This window comes from Anser cygnoides, chromosome Z (genome assembly GCF_040182565.1).
Source record: "Anser cygnoides isolate HZ-2024a breed goose chromosome Z, Taihu_goose_T2T_genome, whole genome shotgun sequence".
Classification (NCBI taxonomy): Eukaryota; Metazoa; Chordata; class Aves; order Anseriformes; family Anatidae; genus Anser; species Anser cygnoides.
The window spans coordinates 59944951-59959062 of NC_089912.1; the positions used below are offsets into that span (position 1 = coordinate 59944951).

Genomic DNA, 14112 nt, shown 5'->3' on the forward strand with positions numbered 1-14112 from the left:
CTGACTCCTCAGCTCTCCGGGAGATCCTGTGGCACAGGTGCCACCAGAGGGACGTTGGTCTGGTGGACGTGGGACTATTGCGGTAATTTACAGCGTGTTGACTTGCCTTCCTGGGTGATTTATGCTGTGATTGTGTGGCTTTAACTTTAAAAGTGTGGGGAAGAAGTAAAAAGAGCCCCAGGTAGCCCCGGAAGAACTTCTTGGTAATGGGTGTTGCTCGTGCCAGCTCGCAGTTGGATTGCGTTCGCCGCTCCCCCGCGGCTGCTTGTTGTCAACGGGTTTGTTTGATTCTTAGGCTGAGGCTGTGGTCTTACAAATCGCTTCCTGCTAAATATTAAAACCCAAAAACTGACGTTATACAGCATCACCATGAATAACCAAAAGCAAGGTCAAGTCCCGATGGTTTTGTCAGCTTTTTTTCTGCTTGGGCACCATCGCTGGGGTTTTTTGTACTTGTTTTGGTCTGGGTAAGCTTAGTTGCTACCAGATTATTTTTTTTTTTTTCCTCTGCCTTTGTAATTACTTTTAATGTTTTGTTGTGGGGATTTGCAGTTTGTGATTAATTAGATGTCGGTTAACAGCTTTCAGTCTGTTACTACGGAATTTTTAATTTTCTAAGCTATTTTCCCTCGGGCGGGTTCTCGCAAACGGGCTCGTTATATTTTAAGCCCGTATCCTTAACGTCGTGTTTTCGTTCTTACTTCTACTTCTCACGAGGAAGCTGAGCAGTTGGGATCGCAGACGCTTGTTATACCCTTCTGCTTCTCTTCCTCCAAAAGTTAAAGACTTGTGAGCTGGAAAAGAGCAAAGCCGTGGTGTCTCAGGTGCTCGACAAGCTCCCGTCTCCTTCCTCGGATGGCGCGTTGGTGTTTCCAAAATGTTTTCGAGACAAAGCGTTCGTCTCCGTGAGTCACCTCAAAACGTGGCTATCCGGCTCCTGCCGGTGTACGCTCACTTATTTCTCTTTGGCTGCAGTTCCCCTTAATCTTTCATCAGCACACAACCGGCGCTGGCGTTACGTATCGCGACGATCCTGCCAGGTAGCTTCGCGTAATAATACTCCTCCAGAATTTAGCGATCGCGCAGCTTTCCAGTGCGAACTTGCACTCCTCCGAATGCCAGCTTTTTCTCCGATGCTTCATCTCCTGCAAACAAGGAAATAAAGCTGAGGCGCCGCGAATTTAATTACATGATGGGCGAGAAAGGAATCGTGTGTTCTCCTCGCAGCCTTAATCCTGCTCTCTGCGGGGCATGACTCAGTTCCTTCCCTCACACCCTGTAAGGAGCAGGGGGAGCGGATGATGAGTGTGCAGGACCAAAGCCTGCACCTAAAAAGCTGAGACAAACCCAAGTTGGTTTTTAAAACGCTCTCTGTTCTGTTGTTTCGCTGTTTTGTTCTTCTAAAAACAACAACACAAGCTTTTTGTTCTCCTTAACTCCTCTTCTGAAGAGGCACCGGTGGAAATAATTACCGGTGGATATAAAATGCTCAAAGCTCTCAGCCGTAGTTTGTGTGGTGCTACTTGTTACTTCAGGAGGCAGCAACTTCCATCTGTGAAAGCACATGTTCCCCTTCGCGCTGCCCCTGAGGAGGAACAGAAAACAAGCATTTCACGTCACTCACGCTGGAGCTCGGCTTACAGCGAGTTAACGTGGAGCAAAACCCGCCGGTAACGGTGTAAAGGAAGACTGTGAAAATAACGTCGTCGATAGGAAGGACTTGGAGAGAACAGCTTTCGCTTTCTGAGTTAGGAAAGGTCTCCTGTGTGCGCGCGCACCTTCAAGTGACTCTCAGAAGGGTTTCTTGCAGCTTTAAGGGGCGCCCTGATAGTGCCAGGGTGCTCACCTGGCTTCAGCCGCTTGGTCCACGTCCTTCTGAGGCCAGCGCTGGTAATGCGGATGTCACCTGGGTGGTGATTGTTTCCCGGCACCCAAATATCCGCACCACGAAATAAAACCGGCGTTAGGCATCCCGGGAGAACAACTGGTGGAGCTGTGAGCCCTGAAAAACAAACAAACAAACAAACAAAAGCTTATTTTAGTAATTAAAATCAAAACCTTCTCATCTATGTTCCTCCTATCTTGTACGATTTCGGTGGGAGCTCAGCGCTGGGGCTTCATTTTGGTCCCTGCCGTATTTACACGATCATTCGTAATCCGGTTTTGCTTTTATAAGAGTTTTCCTTGAGCACTTGATTCTTACCGGAGCGGACCCGTTAAGGGGCGTTAGCTGCAACCGAAAACAAGAGCTGTGCTGAATTTGGGGCTTGTGTGCGATAACCAGGAGAATATATAAGCGGCTACGGAGCTTAATACCCTGGTAATGAGGCTTACCGTTTTCCACAGTAAAGCACAAAAACTAAATGAGGCTTTCTTATTAAGCAGCTGACTTTTTTTTTAATAAAAAAAGCCTCTAACTTGTCATCTCGCATTTTCCTGGGAATTGGGATGCAATTAAAACGGAGAAAGGCTTTGTAAAATGGAACCGCTTTAAACGCGCTGATTTTTATGGCCAGGCAGGAGCACGGAACAAGTTTATTACTACGCACGCTGCTTTCAAAGCCGAACAAAGGCTGAATAAAAACCAAGAGGTCGGAGAAACCGTGATCAGAACCAATTAAGCCTGTTTCTACTTTGATGTATTAGGGCTCAGCCTCTGCTTCCTCGCAGGGAGACTTTCCTCGGATTTGGTTGAAAATTGGTTGTCCCATTTCCCCGATTCTTCAGGGATCTTTACGGGTTTGCTGAATGCAAATAAACCAGACGAAGAGTGGAAACAGGAATGGAGAAAGACCCCCAGAAGAGGCTGGTCCATGCTGAAGTTTGCCTTTTTTTTTTTTTTTTCATTTTATTTTTCGATTTATCGGGGAATTTGCTCCCGAGAGGAGCTCAGCCCCATCCCCACGCATCTGTGTGGCCAGCGGCACCTCGCTCCTGGCTGCTGATGCAGCTTTTCTGGCTGTGCGCTGAGCAGCAGCGTCTCGATTATGAGCTAATATTTTACGTTTGCTCTGCTGAGAAGCCTAAATAATTAAATTTCCCCGTGGCCCGAGCAGGCCGGGAGTCGGACGAGCTTCGCAGACGGGGGCTTAAAAGATGTGCTGGCGTAAATGGCTCTGCTACCTGGCTGCTAGCTCCTGAAGAGAAACCCGCAGCGCTGATCATCAATAATTCAGCTGTGGCTCGGCAAAATCAGCTTAACCTTTGGGAACGCGCCGAGGTTCCTCTTCTGTGCGGCCTTCGTTTTCAAAGCAGAGGGATGATTCATTCGTTCGCAGCAGCTCGCAGGCCGTGCTTCTTTCGAGGCGGTTTGTTTGGGGGAAACAGCCATGAGCAAGGGCGGCAAACTATTCAAATATGTTTCTACTAGTCCCTGTTTTCCTCGTTGTTTTAGCAGTCTATTATTTTTATTTATTTTTTTTCGTTATATCTGCAGGGAGGAGAAATCCGAGGCAGGCTGGGGATGGGCTGGTCCACGGAGATGTGGCGGGAGTGAGCCGGTGGTGAGAGGAGCACGGCTTAAAATGGGAACCGGTCACGTGGGGCTATTAAAAGGAAGCCAATAAAGTACATATATATATTAAAAAAGTCTGGGTTTACCAAATGGGAACTCTGCTACCCCTGGAAAGCAGTCAGTCAGGTACGAACTACAGCTAGGGATCGGGCTCAGGCCCTTTTTGGGGTCCTGGCTACATCTAAGCCAGGCCAAAGCGAAGAGAAACCAGGAGGGCGAGGACAGCCAGAAAGGTTTGCAAGGGAAAAGAAAGGAATTGGGGTTAGTGAATGTAAAAAAAATGAGGATTCGAGGGCAGACGGCGCCGCTGAAATTGTCTTTTCAGTCCTGTAACTTCAAAAATCTGCCAGCTCAGCCCTTCCACAAGTCGGCCGTGTCCATCCAGAGCTCTGGGCATCCCGCCCTTCCTGCAGCAAGAGCTTGGGAATAGCTGCAGAAGCAGCCCCATTAACCTTTACCGTCTGTCTCTTTTCTGTGTAATCCAGTTGGTGTTTGTCTTGATGGCGATAATTACTCAGAAGTATGTAATTGCGAGACAAATGTTTAATTAAGAGTGCTTTTATCGCTCGTCTCTTATCTGGTTCCATCTGGAAACGGCGTGGTTACGGCAGCAGTCTTGGCAGCCTCGAGGGAGGCTCCGGTGGCCTCGTCCTGCACCGTCTCAAAGGTAAGGCGACGAATTCAGCGACGATACTGACGGGACCCTTCGTTCCCGAGTTCTCTGCCGCTTCCACGTGAGATTTAAATTTCTAAATAGTATTTTTTTTCCCCAAGATCCGCGTCCTCTGATGACAGCCCTTGGGGTTCTCCGGAACCGACGTTTCAGCTCTGAGCAGAGGTAGGGAGTTGCGGGTGCCCGAAGTCTCGGTGCTTGCGGCCAAGCTCTTGGAGCCGAGCTCTTGGAGCTCTTGCGGCCAAGGTGGTGAAGGCCCTCATCGCCTCCCCAGCTACAATTTATCACGGGTTTTCAGGCAAACCCTGACGCGTGGCATCTCGGCGCACGTGGCCCGTGTGCATCAGGGCAGGTAGGGAAGGAGGAGAGGCCCAGAGGGTTTTTTTTTTCCTCCAAATTAGGTTTCTAAACGCAAATTTCTGCCACTTCCACGTGTTGGCAGCTGGTTGAAAACTCTCTGCTTTGCCACCCACCCGTCCTCGACAGCTTGTAACAGCTGCGTGCAGAGGGGAAATTTAACCAGCACATAAAACGGGATAACCGGGTATAAAAACGAGTGGATTTCTTCTAAAGCTCTCACGTTGTGTAGTATCACGTTCAGCTCAAATCAGAATGAGACGTAGAGTTTTCTAGCTGCAGCCACCATCAGCCGCTGGAGTGACTTCGGTATTTTTAGCCTGCTGGGAAATCACAGCCATCTTAATAAGGGCTTTTTAATTAAATAACGTGCTTATTTGCAAGCTGGAAATAGGGTTATTTTTGCCTTTCTCCTTTGCAGCAGTGTTTGCTTTGCTCAGTTGCTCATGGAACGAGTCGCAGCAGTGGCTTCTTGTGGGGTTGGGGCTCCCCGTCTCCGTTCTTCCCCTCTCCGGCAACTGGGGAATTGGGAAATTCCTGGAGGCTGCTCGGTGTCTCTCCCCCCGGCCGGTAATGAGGTGGGTAATTAGGCAGAGCAGCAGCGATTTTGTTGGTTCTTTAAAGCCCCGTGAAGGAGAAAACAGGCCCGCTTTCTCCGAGGTCCTTGGAGCTTCCCACCCCCAAATCATTCCCTGCACTTCAGATTTGCTCCGTCTGGTGTTTTTCGGCCCTCCGTCCGTGTTATTTATTAACCTCGCTCCCCTGGAAAATGGAGAGCAGAGGAGAGGTGCTCTGTGCAACGCAGCCTGCTTGCTAGAGAGCTCCAGGCAGCTGCAGCAGCAGTCGGAAGGGAAAGCCGGAAAGCCCCATGCTTTTCCAGCTCCTAATAGGGCTTTTCAGCTCCGAGTGTCAAAAAAAACACAGCAAAACACCCTTGGGTTTGGAAATTGGAAGCACAAAGGGTGGAGGTGCTGGGGCACACAAAGCTGCTGCGCCCGCCGAGCCGATTTTCGGAGCAGCTCGAGGTTTTTTGAAGGCTTCGCTCAGCTCCCTTTTTGATGCTCAGCTTTTCTGCTGTGGTTTGGGCACAAGACAAAAGCTTCGCCGGGCTTCTTCGCATTGCAAAAGTGCTGCGGGGGAGTCGCTTCTGGGTGAGGAAGCCCAAATTTTCCCTTTGGCCCATTCCTCATGTTTTTCAGCCCGGTGCGCTGACCTCACCCTGCACGCAGGAGCAGCAGAACATCACCGCAAACCAACCTAATTGCAAATATCCTATTTTTTTTTTTCCCTTTTCCCTTTGAGTTAACCTTAAAACGGAAGCAGCATCCCTCTGCAGGACAGGGCACACACCACCGCGCCAAACCTCCCCCAGTTCCGGGCACTGAGGGGTCTTCCTCGCCCGCTTTGGCCACCAAATTCTCCACGTTCCAACCCAAAAACACGTCCTGGGCTTCCCAGCCCCGCGGCCCCTTTCTTTTTGTGGCTCCGTACGGGTGCGCACAGAAATCTGGTTTGTATTTTCAAGCGACTCCTTCATTCTTCTAACTCCTCGATTATTTCGCCCAGGCCGTTCTCGCTGTGCTTAATATCTCTCCAATGGCTCACTCCTGTGAATTAGCTTGATTAATGATGGAGCCCAAATACAAAGCTCCCAGCCTATTCAAGCCTTTTTTTATTATTATTATTATTTTTTTCCGTTAGAATAATACAGTCTTTTATTCTCTCTTACCGCGGCCAAGCTTTTGTCTCGGATATTAAGGGGGAGTCGCTGCTTTTTCCAGGTTATGCACCCCCCAGAGATGCACACGGGCGGCTCGTGCCGTTCCTCAGCCGATGAGGTAAAGAAAAATTTGCTGAAAACATCAACTTATGGATTAATTGGTTGCACGTCTTATAGGATTCTCGTGAAATCCTGCAGCACCTTCCTTCTTCCCCTCTTTCTCCTCCTCCTCTGAGGCAAGGCACCCTCCCCGTGGGCAGACCCGCGGCTCTGCCTGCCAAACCCATTCAGATTGGGGTTTTTTTCAGCCTGTGCCGTGCCAAAATCCGGGCTCTGTCCCACTCAGGGGCTGGTGGGGCCATGAGGTCGGGCTCTGGAGCACCTCTGGGGACTGAGGATGGAGTAGGGCCGGTGCCAAACGAGGTCCCGGAGCAGGTCAGTGGGATCCAGAGCTTCCCGGGGTTGGTTGCTTACCGCCCCGCGGGAATCCAGATCTGAAGCGGGAGGAAACTGGGAAGTGCCACAGGAAAATCCGGGCTCCGGCACGTGCGGCTGGGCGCCGGGTCTTTTGCTCGGGGTCTTCTCTTCCCCTTGTGCCTGCAAACACGGAAACGAGAGGGAAAAAGTAAGAGCAGGAGGTGGGAACGGTGGAAATGTAAAAAAGGAAAGAAACCTTAAAGGAAGTTAATGGCAAACTGGTGGCAGTTTGGGAACTCAGCAGCTTTGCTCTTGAACGTTTTTGCTCCTGGTTTGATGGCCGGAGCAGGGAGAGCACGGATGTGATGTCCTCCACCGCGTTAGCCAGCCCTGGGCTCAGCGCAGCTCCTGAGTATCCCCAACCCTTCTCCCTCCGTTTATTTTTCCATTCTCCACAGCGCACCGGAGGAGCTGGCAGGGGCTGGGGGGGGGGCGATGCATTATTTGTGCCTAATAAATCTCGTGCTCTGGTGTTACCTCCGGCGGAGCTTCGCGCTCAGCTTTGTTCCGTGAAGCTGAGCCGAGGCTGCAGCTCTTTTTACGAGAGATGAGCTCGACCCCCCCTGGCTTACCTCTGGGGTTTTAAAGCGCTTGCAAAGGCAGAAAGAAAAGAGAGGACGCGCTCGATGTCGAGGCCGGAGCACGGCGCGATGTGATGGGTGCCTGTGGCTGCTTCAGGGCACGCGGCGTGGAGCTTTTCTGCGCTCTGTCTGTCCCACCAGCCTGGACTTCCCCGCCAGGCTGCTTCGTAGGCACCAACGTTGAAGCACCGATTTGATTTACGGCCCTCGAGGGAGAAATCAGAGCGTGCACGGCGGAGCGAACAGCGCGCGGGGACTTGGAGCGGTTTCATTTCCCCGGCTTGACCCTGGCGGTATTTTCCTGTCCTGCTGCTTTTAATTTCCACTTTATTTTCGTGCGTTAATACTACGCCGGGGCAAGCGATCGCGCTTTACTCTGCCTCACCCCACCCCGGCTCTGGGAATTAATCTTTTCCTGATAGCATCAGTGCAGACACGGAGTCGTTTCAGTGGAGGCAGCGGAGCGGCCACGGCTAACGCGCGCTCGAGCTGGGACTCACACCGCTCTCTGTATCGGCACCCAAGCGTGGCCAGGGCTCAGCTTTTGCCTGCAATAAACCACCACGGAACCCGGGCAAGTGGAATTCACGCCTTTTTGCTACGCGTCGTCACCTGGCATGCAGGAAATCCTCGCGGTCAGCTCCCTGGGACCAAGACGCGTCGGGCCCACCAGCAAAATGCTAGCCACGAAGTGATCCCAGCGGCCCACCGGCAGGCACCAAGCTGCAGCAGGTGAATCTGAGCAGCTTTCACTGCTGTTTCTCCTCCTTTTGCTGCTGTTTGGTCGGTTTTATTTATTTATTTTTTATTTTTTCCAAGCGAATGAGCGCGTGAAAGTCTGTTTAAAAAAAAAAAAACACGTGCGTAAAACGGCGTGGTTTTTTTTTTTTTCCTCCCCCCCCACGAGCCAAAGCAGCGATTCTGGAAATATAAACTGACCTTTACAGAGGCAAACTTGGTTCGAATAGGAAACGCGGACATGGGGGAATAGTTCTGGCCCGACCATTACCCGGCCTCTCCTTTTTTGGTATTTTCGTCTGCCTTTTTTCCGTACGAAAGGTTAGGAGGTCAAAGAGAGATTTAAATATTTCACATTGCCCGTTTCTTTTTTCAGCCTCTGTTTGGAGAAATGTTCCCTTTAGGGCAGTTTTGGGTTGAGGAGATGGCGAAGGCAGGGGCGGCGCCCAGGTTTCGGGGTAACTCGGTGGCTGCTCCGCTGGGTTTTGGGTTCATCCGCCCCGTTTGGCCAGACAGAGCAGCACCTTGGCTAGGCAGGCAGGAGGGAGATGGTCTGGCGGGTGCGTTTGCTACCCTGTGCTCATTCCTCTCAACTTTTTGGAAAAAAACTGCTGCCGGTGATGGTGTCCAGCCTAAAAGATGCCCTTCACCCACCCCAGGTTCCCCACTGCCCCGGCCCCTGTGCACCCGCGGCTCCCCTCGCTCAGCCGTGGGCTTTCCCAGCAGACCGGGGTTTGTTTACTCCGCGCCAATTTGCTTTATTTTTAGTCGAAAGCACAAAAAGTACGTGGGTTATGGCAACATAATTTGCAGCCTGCTGATTAATAATACAGCTGACAGAAGGCAATCGGGCTGCGAGCTAGAAGCGCTGAGGAAAGCTAAAATTTGGTGAACGGCGGGGACGCGCAGGGCAGGCAGCCTGCAGCATGGATACGAGAGGAGGCCGCCGAGGCAAGAAACGCTGTTTGCTTTCTTGTTGCTTCAACACGAAACCCGATTCTGTTAAACTCACGTACCCCTCCGGTCCTGGGACTCGACGGGAAGGCTGCGATCCAATTAGACGTGGCGCAAGCAGCAGGAGGCAGGACTAGGTGACCTCTGGAAGGCCCATCCCACACGGATTATCCGGTGGTTCACCTTAAGCGGGGGAAAGCAATTGTAAGATGGGAAATTCTTTTTCCACAGGGCGGTTCCTAACAATATTTCACGTCTACGCAGAGAGGAGGCGGCTCCGCAACCTACAAAATGTTGATAAAGACAAGTGTGGGTTTTTTTTTTTTTTTTTTAGCCGGTCGAGGGACAGCCCCCAAGCCCAGCAGCTAGGTTTAGCACCTCTGGAAACGAGACAGCTTTATGCCGGTACTTCACTTTATGGGCTTCAGTCTGAAGAAAGAGTCTTTATTCTCTGCCTGTTGTGCGTGGGCCTGTAAAAGCGTTGATGATCCACCCCCGGGGTGCATTACTGCAGGTCGCTCATAGCCAGGGCGACCGCTGACGTTCTGCACCTCACTCCAAGGGCTGATAAAATAGTGGGGATGTCTAGAAAACAAGGTGTCGTAAGTGTCAGGAAAGATGTATGTACGGCGTGCGGCAGGAAATGACAGCGCTGGGCTGCCTGCTATCGCTTCCCCGATGTCACCGAGTTCGGATCTGGCAGAGGATTTATGAAACTTATTCCTGCTGTAGATGCCCGGCCCCCATTTATTTCAGCAGCTAATGATTTAAGTTCCTAAATGTGTTGGAGTACCTGGGCCTTATGTCCTGTAACTGGAGACAGAATAATAGAATGCAAGGCAAAGGTTTTGCAGCGGGTGTAACAGCCACGTTGTACAGCTGAGGTGAGATCTCGACCTGGGCAGGCTGTCCACAGCGGAGACCTTCCAGTCCAGTCTGGATGTCACCTCCCCACGGCGTGTGTTTTGACTTCTTTGTAAAGGGGTGAATTTCTGGCTCTGAATGAGATGCTGTAAATGCTGGGATTAGACAATAAAAACGCCCTGCCTGGAAGTGAAAAAGGAGAGAGCAGAGAAAAGCATCCTGTTCCTGAAGTGACCTGATAGTCCCAGGTTGAGTTATTGGGTTTCAAGCAGGACGAATGACCTGCCTTCCTGCGTTTGCCTTACCTGTGCTTTCAGCTGTCTTGCACAGCGAAGGGAGAGAGCCTGGATGGAGAACCACGTTTCTGGCACGGTGAAAATAACGGATCCTCGCGGCTCTGGTTATTGGCACATGCTTCAGGCAACAGGGCTGCGTGCTTTGATCAAGCGCGCCGGGTCCCCCCTCACCAACCACCAGGAAATGTATGAAAACCCTCAGGCAGGTTTGGAGGGCTTTGCTTCTCCCTGCTTTAAAAGAGACACAGCTCCTCGTGCGTTAAGACGCAGCCCAGGCCCGTGATTATCCATTCAGGCTCTAGAGTGCTTAATTAAGTCGCTTATCGTGTTATCATCCCGGCCCTCTTCGTCCTGCTTTGAAACGCGCACCCTTGCAGTCACCTCGTGCCGAAGAGCAGCAGCGCTCCGCTGGTGCCTGTCTGCGCTGTATTTACTGCACGTCCTTCTACTTTCCCCCAGCTGCCGAAAGGAGCGCCCAAGCTGCATGCGTGTTGGCACCGACACAGAGCTGCAGGTGCCAGGACTTGCAATCTGGGGCTTACGCTTTGCGTTGCGTCGACGCCGGGCGCTGTAAATACGGCTTTTCCATTCATGACCCTCGGCAGCGTCAGCATTGCGGCAAGCTACCTGTAGGCGCCTTGAGTTACTGTCATTTGGATCACCGGCTTTAAAAGGAGGTCCTTTTATCGTGGTAGATTCGGGGACCAATTCTTCAGCCCCGTCGGCTGCGGCGTTTCTTGCCAGGGCTGCTCAGGTGAGCAGGTCCAGGGAAGACCGCGGAGATCCTGCAAGGTGCTGAACGCTGCCCTCGTTCTCAGAGGTGCTGGTAACATCCAGCCTCACCCAGCGCTTCATGAAGACCAAGCCGGTATTGACCATTCATTTATTCCAGGCACTACCCCGTTTGCTTGAAGAAATCAGCAACATTGCACCTGCAATTAACCTTGGGGAAGGATTTTCAAAAATCAGGCCAGTCTTTACGTCAGTTACAGCCAGGCCCGTGCCCCTTCACATTTTGCACCAAAGCAAGATGCCAGACAGCAGTCCCGTCCATGGACGTCTTTGCCCAAACAGTCCTGTTGGACCCCATCGTGCTCCTCCCTGGAGGGACCCTGGGTGCTCCTCAGTCTCCCGGGCTGTGCCTGTGTTTGTCACCTCCGTCATCACGAGGAAGACACCTCCATCGTGAGGAAGACACCTCCATCATCATGAGGAAGACACCTCCGTCATCGTGAGGAAGACACCTCCATCATCGTGAGGAAGATACCTCCATCGTCATGAGGAAAACACCTCCGTCATCATGAGGAAGACACCTCCATCGTCATGAGGAAGACACCTCCATCGTCATGAGGAAGACACCTCCTTCATCATGAGGAAGACACCTCCATCGTCATGAGGAAGACACCTCCATCGTCATGAGGAAGACACCTCTGTCATCATGAGGAAGACACCTCCACACTTGGCCTTCAAAGGCAATGCCAGGCTGTCACCCTTGGAAATGCCACCTAAAAAATACGGTGATGTGCTGCATATGAACTCAGTTTCTCTGTGAGGTTTTAACTGTAAGTTTTAAGGCTCCTATTACCCTTTCTTATTTGTTTTGTATTTATTTGTTTATTTTCTTCCCTTGCAATGTATTGAAATAATGCTTATGCCTTCCTGCTCACAGGGTAACAGGATGCGAACGTTCATTTTAATCTTCGTGAAACGGTGGAGTGGTCTTGTTACCGATGACTATACCACCAAAAATTGTTTATATACCTTCATTTCCTCCTGGGTAATTCCCTGGGAGTTTAATTTACCGGACCATTTTCTCTTTTATTTCTCCTCGCCCACCGCTTTCCCTGCAGAAGCCCAGCGAGGCTCCGCTCCTCCAGCTCCACCAAAGCGGCACGCTTGTCCGAAGGAGATCAATACCTATCGAACGGTCACGCTTCCTCCGCTTAGACCCTTGGAGCAGCATCCTTTAATTATGCCTTCACACTGTAAACAGAGCGTGTGGTGAATTTTTCCGTTAAGGCCGCTTGCTGGGCCGCAGCCTCGCGGTAAGGCCGGTCTGCCCGAGCCCGCATTGCCCCAAATCCCACGTCCAGGGGAGCGAGTCCAGGGGATGGGTATGAAGACGATGGGGGGACCGGAGCGCCTGTCGTACGAGGACAGGCTGAGAGAGCTGGGCCTGTTTAGCCTGGAAAAGAGAAGATTGAGGGGAGGCCTCATTAATGTGTGTAAATATCCGAGAGGAGTGTGTCGAGGGGATGGAGCCAGTCTCTTTTCAGTCGTACCCAGCGACAGGACAAGAGGCAACGGGCAGAAACTGAAGCCCACGAGGTTCTGGCTCAGTATGAGGGGGCATTTCTTTACGGCGAGGTGACAGAGCGTTGGGACAGGCTGCCCAGGGAGGTTGTGGGGTCTCCTTCTCTGGAGATACTCAAAATGTGCCTGGGCGCCATCCCGTGTAACATGCTGTGGGTGATCAGCAAGGGGTTGGACTGGGGGATCTCCAGAGGCCCCTTCCCACCTCGGCCATTTGGCGATTTTCGGCCGAGCGGAGGCGGCCATGCCGTACCTCACGGGGGCTGCAGGAAAGCTGGGGAGGGACATTTTGTCGGGGGGGGCAGCGACAGGGCAAGGACTTTAAACTGGGAGAGGGCAAACGGAGACACTGGGAGGGAATTCTGAGGGCGGCTGCTCTGAGGAACCGTGGCTGCCCCGTCCCTGGCAGCGCCCCTGTGGCGGGGGGTGTCGCTGGGGGGGTGTCGCTGCGTGGTGACACTGCCGGGTGGCACCGGGGGGTGTCACTGGGGATATCACAGGGGGTGTCACTGGGGGTGTCACTGGGGGGGGTGTCACTGTGTGGTGACACTGCCGGGTGGCACCGGGGGGTGTCACTGGGGATATCACAGGGGGTGTCACTGGGGGGGTGTCGCTGTGTGGTGACACTGACGGGTGGCACCGGGGGGTGTCACTGGGGGTATCACAGGGGGTATCACCGGGGGTGTCACTGGGGGTGTCACTGGGGGTATCACAGGGGGTATCACCGGGGGTGTCACTGTGGGGGTGTCGCTGCGTGGTGACACTGACGGGTGGCACCTGGGGGTGTCTCTGGGGGTGTCACAGGGGGTGTCACAGGGGGTGTCACTGGGGGTATCACAGGGGGTGGCACTGGGGGTGTCGCTGGGGGGGTGTCGCTGTGTGGTGACACTGACGGGTGGCACCGGGGGGTGGCACTGGGGGTGTCACTGGGGGTGTCACTAGGGGGGTGTTGCTGTGTGGTGACGCTGACAGTTGGCACCGGGGGGTGGCACTGGGGGTATCACTGGGGGTGGCACTGGGAGTATCACAGGGGGTGTCACTGGGGGAGTGTCACTGGGGGGGTGTCGCTGTGTGGTGACACTGATGGTTGGCACCGGAGTGTGTCACTGGGGGTATCACTGGGGGTGTCACTGGGGGTATCACTGGGGGTGTCACCGGGGGTGTCACTGGGGGGGTGTCACTGTGTGGTGACACTGACGGTTGGCACCGGGGGGTGGCACTGGGGGTATCACTGGGGATGTCACTGGGACTGTCACTGGGGGTGTCACTGGGGGTGTCACTGGGGGTGTCACTGTGGGGGTGTCGCTGCGTGCTGACACTGACGGGTGGCACCGGGGGGTGTCTCTGGGGGTATCACAGGGGGTGGCACTGGGGGTGTCACTGGGGGTGTCACTTGGGGGGGTGTCGCTGTGTGGTGACACTGATGGTTGGCACCGGGGGGGTGTCACTGCGGGTATCACTGGGGGTGTCACTGGGAGTATCACAGGGGGTATCACTGGGGGTATCACAGGGGGTGTCACTGTGGGGGTGTCGCTGCGTGGTGACACTAACGGTTGGCACTGGGGGGTGTCACTGTGGGTGTCACTGGGAGTGTCACTGGGGGTATCACTGGGGGTGTCACTGGG

The 14112-nt window shown here is 53.0% G+C and overlaps 2 long non-coding RNA genes across 2 annotated transcripts; one reads left to right on the plus strand and one right to left on the minus strand.

Moving 5' to 3' along the window:
* Positions 1–28: 28 nt before the first annotated feature.
* Positions 29–6848, minus strand: LOC136788934 (uncharacterized). Its single transcript, XR_010827561.1, has 3 exons — positions 6739–6848; positions 1847–2002; positions 29–1145 (listed from the first exon to the last, which is right to left on the minus strand). It is a non-coding gene; the product is annotated as an uncharacterized lncRNA (long non-coding RNA).
* Positions 4041–7144, plus strand: LOC125184825 (uncharacterized). Its single transcript, XR_007169306.2, has 4 exons — positions 4041–4181; positions 4289–4352; positions 4966–5122; positions 6326–7144. It is a non-coding gene; the product is annotated as an uncharacterized lncRNA (long non-coding RNA).
* The last annotated feature ends 6968 nt before the right edge of the window (positions 7145–14112 follow it).